Source organism: Cornus florida, unplaced genomic scaffold (assembly GCF_030987335.1).
Source record: "Cornus florida cultivar Cherokee Brave unplaced genomic scaffold, ASM3098733v1 CherokeeBrave_3.0.0_Hap2_Chr04, whole genome shotgun sequence".
NCBI lineage: Eukaryota > Viridiplantae > Streptophyta > Magnoliopsida > Cornales > Cornaceae > Cornus > Cornus florida.
The window spans coordinates 106,018,018-106,027,782 of NW_026775574.1; the positions used below are offsets into that span (position 1 = coordinate 106,018,018).

General features: G+C 33.6%; 1 long non-coding RNA gene across 1 annotated transcript; it reads right to left on the reverse strand.

Annotated features, from left to right (window-relative positions):
• Positions 1 to 3,065: 3,065 nt before the first annotated feature.
• On the reverse strand, positions 3,066 to 7,272 carry LOC132304528 (uncharacterized). Its single transcript, XR_009481605.1, has 4 exons — positions 4,054 to 7,272; positions 3,588 to 3,924; positions 3,398 to 3,465; positions 3,066 to 3,296 (listed from the first exon to the last, which is right to left on the reverse strand). It is a non-coding gene; the product is annotated as an uncharacterized LOC132304528 (long non-coding RNA).
• Between the last annotated feature and the right edge of the window lie 2,493 nt (positions 7,273 to 9,765).

Sequence of the window (9,765 nt, forward strand, 5' to 3'; positions counted from 1 at the left end):
AATGTGTATTTTTAACCAGAGAGTAGCCACAACATCTTTGGTTATTGGTTTTGCGATACAAAATAAAAATAAAAAATAAAAAAGTTTTAATATATGATATTAATATCACATAAAGATTATGCATTAAAACGTTATAGTTCATTCATAAAAAGTATTTTATTCTGCCCTACAGGGAAATAATCATTGTCTATGAATGAACGTGGATACAAAAAAAGGGATATGGAATTAAACTGGCAATGAATACAAATGTCCACAGGACTGTATCATTATCAGTTTAATGCCAGTAAAGAATATTTTATCCTATTATGGTTATATTTTCAAAACTTTAGTGTATTAAAATCTCTGCCCACGGGAAGGTTATAATGACACATTGTTTTGATATGAAATTTTTTTTAATGTGGGTTAAGAATTTCAATAAAGTTTATTGTATAGTAGAGTAATGTTTGGCATGTTTTCTTTTTGCAGTAATTTCATCTGGTTCTATCAATATTGGTTCATCTCATATCCCATTTTTAATTGGTGATAATGATTCAGATTGGAAGGAGAAAATCCTTCTAACATTGGGGTGTATGGACATTGATTTTGCATTTCGTGTGGATGAACCACCCATCCCCACGGAATCAAGTACGCCAAGTGAAAGGGCTTTTTATGAGAGGTGGGAGCGATCAAATCGCTTAAGTATATGTCTCATTAAAAGTCATGTTGGGAAAAATATAAGGAGTTCAATTCTTGAATGTACTAAGGTAAAAGAATACATGACAGCAACTGAACAACAGTTTGTAAGTTCCGATAAAGCATTGGCTAACACCCTAATGACCAAATTATCATCAATGAAGCATATGGGTGATAAAGGGGTCCGTGAACATATTATGGAAATGAGAGATATAGCTGCCCAAATGAACTCATTGGAGTTTACCTTTTCAGAGACATTCCTTGTCCAATTTATACTCAACTCCCTGCCTGCTAAATATGGGCAATTCTAGATTTCTCATAACACACATATGGAAAATGGTCAGCTAATGAATTCCTTACCATGTGTGTTCAATAGGAAGGGAGATTGAATCAGGAGAAGCTAGAAAGTGCTCATCTAGCGACTCATGGAAAGGGACATATCAAAAATGGTGTGCAATTTAAGAAGAAGGGGAATGCATCAACTAGCAAAGTTGACGATAAGGGTAACATCAAATGTTTCTTCTGTAAAGAGAAAGGGCACATGAAAAAGGAATGTTCAAAGTATAAAGCTTGGCTGCTTAAAAAAGGGTAATCTCTTTTCCTTGGTGTGTTATGAATCAAATGTAGTTAATACATTTAATGATGCTTGGTGGATTGATTCTGGTTCTACAATTCACATTGCCAATACCATGTAGGGTTCAATCAACCTAAGGAGACTGACGAAAAATGAACGTTTCATCTATTCGGGAAACAAGATGAGTTCATATGTGGAGGCGGTTGGAACCGACAGACTCACATTACCATCTGGCTCTACATTAGAACTTGAAAGAACTTTTTATATTCCAACTTTATCAAAAAATTTGATTTCTATTTCGAAAGTTGTTGGATATGTTTAGTTTTAATTTCTTTAATACTTCTTTAAGTATTGTAAAAGATTATGTTGTTATTGGTAATGGTATTTTTGTGGATGGTTTAAATAAATTAGATTTAAACCCTAATATTGATCACAACCACTTAACTTTGCATGGAAATATTAGCATCAAGTGTAAGGCTAAAACAGAGAAATCTTCTTCATTATGGCATAGAAGATTAGGACATATCTCCTTACAAAGAATTAAAATATTAGTAAATGATGGAGTTCTTGATACTCTTGATTTTTCTGATTTTGGTATTTGTGTGGACTGCATAAAGGGTAAGCAGACTAACAAAACCAATAAGGGTGCCAGAAAGAGTTCTCAAGTTTTAGAGATCATACACACTGATATATGTGGACATATTCAAATTTCATGTTTCAATGGTCAAAAATATTTTGTCACCTTTATTGATGATTGCACATGTTTTATGTATCTTTACCTTCTAAATGATAAAAGTGAAGCACTTGATGCTTTTAAATCATATAAGGTGGGGTAGAGAAACAAAAGAAAAAACAAATCAAGATAGTGCGATCGGATAGAGGAGGAGAATATTATGGTAGATATACAGAACAAGGACAAAGACCAGGTCCATTTGCAAAATTCCTTATAGAGAATGACATTATAGCACAATATTCGATGCCAGGCACACCAGAACAAAATGGTGTAGCAGAAAGAAGGAATCGAACGCTAATGGACATGGTAAGAAGTATGATTAGTAATTTTTCTCTCCCTTTATCTATATGGAGTGAGGCCTTAAAAACGACAGTGTATATCTTAAACAGGGTTCCAACCAAATCAGTTCCAAAAACACCCTTTGAGTTATGGAATGGTTGGAAATCAAGTACAGGACACTTACATATATGGGGTTGTCCAGTTGAGGTCAGGGTGTAAACAACTAAGGGTTTCAGCGGCGGTTTAGACCGCCGCTATAAAGTTCCAAAAATACCGGTAATTCCTTTACTGGCGGTTTTTCCTAACCTCCGGTATAACCACGCCGGTAGGTTTCACCAGCGGTTTTTACCTAACCGCCAGGTTTGAAATAATTACCGGCAGATGTATACAACCGCCGATGAAAGATGATTCAGCTGCGGTTTTGTCCGCTAGTGCATTCAAATAAAAATGTCAATTAACTGTATACTCCGGCACTTTGAAGTGCCGGTAATCTAATTTTTTACTTTTGGGGGCGTTTTAAACCACCGGTGTATTCTTATACTCCGGCACTTTGAAGTGCCGGTAATGTAGATTTATTACTTTTTGGGGCGTTTTAAACCGCCAGTGTATTCTAATTAAACTGTATAATTTTTTACTTTCGGGGGCGTATTAAACCGCCGGTAATGTGTTAATTTTTATAAAAAAATATATATTATTTTCAGGTTTATTTACATATTAGCAAATATTTTATTTTGTTTCCTGTTCAATGAAATCAAAGATAATTTACCAGTCACAACACATCCAACAACTTAAATTTGATATGTAACATAGAACAAAGTTGCATTAAAATTCAATAACATCCCATAACATATAAGTTTTGTTTCAAAATGTGAAGTGCTAATAAAAGGTTCAAAAGGAAACACCACAAATGTAATAAAGCTTCAAAAGGAAATCATTCAAAATAAAACATCAACATTTCATTGAGAATTTGAGTGAGACTATGTAAGGGTCTTGAGAATTAATGGTTTAACTTCATATCTCGTCTTGCTTCAAATTGCCCTACATACATTTTAAATAAAAGCCATTAAACAAAGAATAATAATTAAGACAATTAAATGTATGGTTAAAATAACATGATAATTAAAATCTATAATGCTCACCAAGGACGAAATTTCATGACCAAAACTAAAATTTAAGGATCACCAAGTGTAGTTGAGGAGCCGGGTACCTTCACAATAAAATATAATTTTATTATACACCTTCATAATAGTATATAATTATAAATATATTAGGACTTATAATATTTATATAATTAAATGTTTACAAGGGTACAATAACAATAATATTTACTTGTACATTAGAATTTTGATTTTAAATGTGACGCAAAATCATAGCCATTTTTGCATTCAAAGCTTTATATTTTTCATCATACTGAACACGCATCTTTTCCACTGTCTCCTTCATTTCTGCATGAGTAACACGGGTCTCCTCTGCTTGTGAGGTCCTCCTTATCAGGTCTGCTTTACTAGGAGATGGCCCCTAAAGACTAGTAGATGTAGGTCCCAAGCCATACATCCGAACACAGCCCCTTCTTTCTTCTCCCCTAACTTGGGCATAAAAATCATGGGGTGAAGGTTCATCTGGCTTAGAAGGCTGAGTTGCAGCAAGCTCTTCTAGTTGTGTCTGCCTACATACATAGAATGGATAAGGAAACACAAAAAAATATAAAACATCAAATATAATAAATTTTAGTACTCATATTTTACACTTAATCAAACTATGAAATAAAGAATTGATGGTCTAAAAAAATACTTACAATCATTTTGGCAGCATGTTCATCACTAGCTTTGCCATCTTTCTTGCTCTTATGTGTTGCGCAAAATAGTTGAGCACGAGTTAGCGCCTTCCCTGATCCCAACTTCATCTGTTTTTTTTTTTTTTTTAATATATATAACTTACTATAATTATACCGCAATGATGTATAATAAATTGTGTCACATACAAGTGATTAACTTCATAAAAAATCGTGCTTAACCTTTTTAGCCTTCCGCGCGTAACTCATTATCCTAGTTGTGTGCAACATTGTTTGCTTAGAGCGATTTACTTCATTTTGTTGGCTTTGTTCCTTAAACAAGGGAATAAGAAGGTATATAGTAGCTCTTAAATTGTAAACACACACACACCATATATATATATATATATATATATATATATATATATAATATAACTATTGGATAGTTCTAATGAGCTAATTAGATTACAGTTTTTTATTGAATTCCATTTCGGTTTTGTTTAAATAAGCATTGCCATGTTTCATACATGAGTAAACATCATAACCAAGAAGCCATTGACACAAACCTTCGTCAAAAACTATGTAACTCAGGCTTCCCCAGCTCAGACTTTATGCAGCTTATTATATGTTCAGACATTTGTTTATTCTTTTTCTTACAACTAAAAAATTCACAGTACTTTCAGCCTTCTCATCACCATAGCACCGGCGAGATGAACCAGAAACTACTTCAGATCCCATCAAAGAATCTTCTTGACTAATCAATACTAAACCAATTGTAATTATTCACTATCAGAACTAATTCTAAATTCTCTTTGATGCAACTCCAGGATTTTGATGTATGCAATGTATAATATATAACTACTGTAGGCAACTAGAAACCCAAGTGCTAGGATACTATTTAGATCAGATTAACTTGCAGCATATAGACTATAGTAGTTCATGTGTGTTTAAATGATATAGACTGACTGAAAAAAACTAGAAAAAAAATGCTAGAAACTGACTAAAAAAAAATACTAGAAATTGTTTAATGCCATTAAGATCGAGTAGGGAGTGCTAAATACGGCAATAATATTGGAAGCTGTCACCCCTCTACTTCTAGTGACATGTTAAAAAAAAAAACAAAAAAACAAAAAAAACAAAAATTAAGAATCTTATTATTAACTAAAAAAGATGATCAAGCTTATAGACTAGAATTGTGGAATCAGAAGTAGATATAATTGTCACTCAGAGAAATGTAATTATGTATTGTGGAATAAATTTTGTATACTATATAATGATAGCAGAGGTGATCTCCTTAAGAGACAACAATCCAAACACTTGGCAGAGCCTATAGACTAGTATTTTTATTTTATCAAAGCAGGGGATCTGTGAGTGTTATAGAATTGGCCATGCTTTTAAGCTAATGTTTCAGCAAAAAGCTAAACTGATGATTCATAAATTTATAATAAAAATAAGGACATTTTACTTGGCAAATTCAATTATAATGAAGAACAACACCAACAGCAAATATCAGAAAAAAAATAAAATAAAATAAAGCCTTTTAAAAGAAAAATTTTGCAATGAAAAACATGTTGACATAAAGTTTAAAAGAGCAAGGAAATAAAAAACCATCACAATTGGTGGAAATCCAATCTAAAGCAAATGGAAAAAAGTAAAAGGAAATGCTCTCATAAAATAAAATTTGTTCACAACTTAAAGATTATGAAAAGTATGTGGAAAAAATATAAGCAGCTAAAGCTGAAAACAAGAAAGGACATCAATCAACACACACACACACACACACACACACACACACACACACACACACACACAAACTGCATAGGACAGCGCTAATTCTAACAAAAGTCAAGAAACAATAACCAGAGAAAGGAAATTATAGAACAAAATAAAAAATGACAAATTAAAATGGGATTAAAAATCAGGAACAAACAAGAATTGAACATAAAGAACCAAATCAAACAACCACAGCTAATAGACTGAGGAGTCTACAAAATCCCAAAACAAAATTTCAAATAGCTCAAGATTAATCGCCTTTTTTGTTCTTAACACAACAGATTAGTGGGTACTACTAATTCTTAAGCAGGAAAAAAAAAAAAAAAAAAAAAGAAGAAGAAGAAGAAGAAGAACGGGAATATACCCAAAAAAATCGTTTCTTTATCTCTTCTCAACTGTCCACTTGTTATTTTATATATACATCACGACCACACTTCACTCATGTCTCTAACCATAACTATGAAACTTTGCATAGGCCAGCCATCGTAAAAACCGACACAAACAGTACTCTTTCTCTCTCTATATATGTGTGAGGTGTTGGTGTAGGTATACAAAACACAAGCATTATCTATTTCTTTTACTATCATGGCGAACAAGAGGTGTGAAATATTGCCAAACACGGCTTTCATTTTCACACTCACTCTCATTTGCATGTTTAATTTCTATCCTATCATGGCTCATGAAGCAGGATATATCTCTTCAGTCATTACGGCAGAGAATGATGCAAATGAGCAAAGAAATTTAGAAACATACATTGTTCTCATACTTTTGGTTTTGCTGCTGTTTTTTTGAATCCACTAAGGATAAGCTTTACAGTTCTCCTATAGGACATGCTTAGGTAATAAATTTACAAAGCACACATGTTTATGCACTTACCCTCAATGATTTGTCATACCTAATGATTTATAGGAGGAAATGTTTCTATTTTTAACACGGCCACATAGGTGACCAGGGCAAAGAAGATGGAAGACCCTCATGCTAAAACTCAGTTTAACTCTTGGGCACTTTTTCACCCTAGTTACATTACATATTCATATATGGTTATGAAAAAACACATCAATTCTATGTGCTTTGACCATCTTACTTGGCTATATTTTTACAAATGTTTCAGATTATATTATTATTATTATTTTATTTTGCAATTGTAAATTAGTAGATTAAAATTAAATGCTAAAATCACCAATTTAATAATTTTGAATAGGACCAGTATGTTGACCACAATTGTAAAAGCTGTGTAGGACTGGGAAAATTAGAACCTTTCAAAATAAAATATGCACGATTGAGATATCTAATTGTAGGCAAATGGCTGTTTATATCAAACAGGTAAATGACAAGTATGTCACTCAAAAGTGTGTCCCCAGATGTAAGTTTTTATGAATGCGATTATTCAAACTAGGTTTGAGACATCATCTTCACAAGAGAGAAATTCCATACATCTCAAGAACAAGAAGGGGAAAGTTAGGGTTTAAACTACTTACAACTTACAGGAGCCCAACCCTTCAACCACCACTGTCCAGACCTTCGATGCACCACCAATCGACCACCACCGCACCACCCGCACCATCAATCGACCACCGCCGTCGTGCTCTTCCCTGTTTCTCCTGATGTCGTAAGTAAAAGAGACGAAAGGAGTCGAACCTAAAACGTTCATATGAAGCTATCGCAAACCCAAAATATGCTATATTAGGATAGAATAATGAAAAATAAAATAATAAGAATTAAATTTACCGGCACACTGTTTATAACTGCCGGAAATAATTAAAATTTTCCGGCACTTTAAAAAGACTGCCGGGAATAATCAATATTTTTTGGCAGTATACCGTCGGTATAAATACAAATAACAGCGATTTATGAGAAACCGCCGGAAATAATTAATTAAGAGCCGCAAATGGGAAAAAACCATCGGTGACAATAAGTGTGTTTTTTTATTGGCTATGCAGAAAAGTCCAAGGAGTTCAAGTTTTATTCTTCTTCACATAAACCCATTATTGTTAAGGCAAGAAATGCTAGGTTTCTCGAGGATGTTGACATTAGTGGGAATGAACAACCTCGAAATTTAATTTTTGAGGAAATACGGGATTTGGTTGTTAGACTTGTGACTAAAGAACCTGTACTTCAAGACATTTCTCAAGATATTATTATGGAAGAACAGGTAAATCAAGAAATTCCTACCCGCGAGAATCCTGTTGTCAATGAACCTGTTCTAAATGAACAGATAGAGTTAAGAATGTCCTCAAGAGTAAGAAAACCTACAATCCCCCCTGATTATGTTGTATATCTACAAGAAATTGACCATGATATTAGAATTGATAAAAACCCAATTACGTTTTCACAAGCCATGAGTGGAGAAAATTCAAGATTATGGTATGATGCCATGTTAGAGGAACTAGACTCTATGGCTAAAAATCAAGTCTGGGATTTGGTTCAATTGCCAGAAGGGGTTAATGCAGTCGGCTGTAAATGGGTTTATAAGACTAAAAGAGACCCAAAAGGCAAAATTGAACGATATAAGACCAGACTTGTAGCCAAAGGGTATACCCAAAGGGAAGGCATTGATTACCATGATACATTTTCTCCCGTTTCTACAAAGGATTCTCTTTGTATTATCATGGCATTGGTAGATCATTTTGATTTAGAGTTACATCAAATGGATATGAAAATGGCATTTCTTAATGGGGACTTGAATGAGGAGGTATACATGAAACAACCTGAAGGTTTTCATTCAGATAAAGAAAACAATATGGTTTGCAAACTCAAGAAATCCATATATGGGTTGAAACAAGCTTCACATCAGTGGTATTACAAATTTCATGATGTTATCTCTTCTTTTGGGTTTAAAGAGAACATCGTTGATCATTGTATATACCTTAAGGTTAGTGGAAGTAAGTTCATTCTTTTGATCCTATATGTGGATAATATTTTGCTTACCAGTAGCGACTTAGGGTTGCTACATAAAGTTAAAGAATTTCTCTCTAGAAATTTTGATATGAAAGAAATGGGTGAAGCATCCTGTGTCATTAGCATAGAAATTTATAGGGATAGATCTCAAGGATTGATTGGATTATCCCAAAAGGCCTATATTAATAAACTTTTAGAGAGATTTCGAATGTTGGGTTGTGCTTCAAGTGTTGCTCCTATTGTCAAGGGTGACAAATTCAGTCTAAATTTATGCCCAATAAATGATTTAGAAAGGGAAGAGTTGAAAGTCATTCCTTATGCATCTGCAGTAGGATGTCTAATATATGTGTAAGTATGCACTAGACCAGACATTGCATTTGCAGTAGGAATGTTAGGCAGATACCAAAGTAATCCAGGAATGGATCATTGGCGAGCTGCAAAGAAAGTGATGCGATATCTACAAGGGACAAAGGATTACATGCTGACATACAAAAGATCAGATCTTTTGGAAGTGGTTGGATATTCTGATTCTGATTTTGGAGGATGCATTAACTCTAGAAAGTCAACATCAGGATATGTATTCCTTTTTGCAAGAGGAGCTATCTCGTGGAAAAGCTTAAAACAGAAATCAATTACTTCCTCTGCTATGGAGGCAGAGTACGTGGCATGTCATGAGGCTACAGGGCATGCCTTATGGTTACGGAATTTTATCACAAGTCTTAAAATTGTGGATTCCATCTCTAAGCCATTTGAAAATCTATTGTGATAATTCCGCTGCGGTTCGTTTATGTAACAACAATACAAGTGGGAGTTCAAACAGGTGGATTGACATAAAGTTCCTTATTGTTAAAGAAAAAGTTCAGAATCATCAAATGTTAGTAGATTACACAGGAACAAGGTCAATGGTCACAGATCCTTTGATAAAGGGTTTGCCACCCAAATTGTATAAGGAACATGTAGGACATATGGGGCTTATTGATATGTCTTGTGTTTGATTTACTAAAACACTTTAAAGTTTGTAATCGCATATATGTTCTGATAATTCTTAGTATTTATTTGTCATTT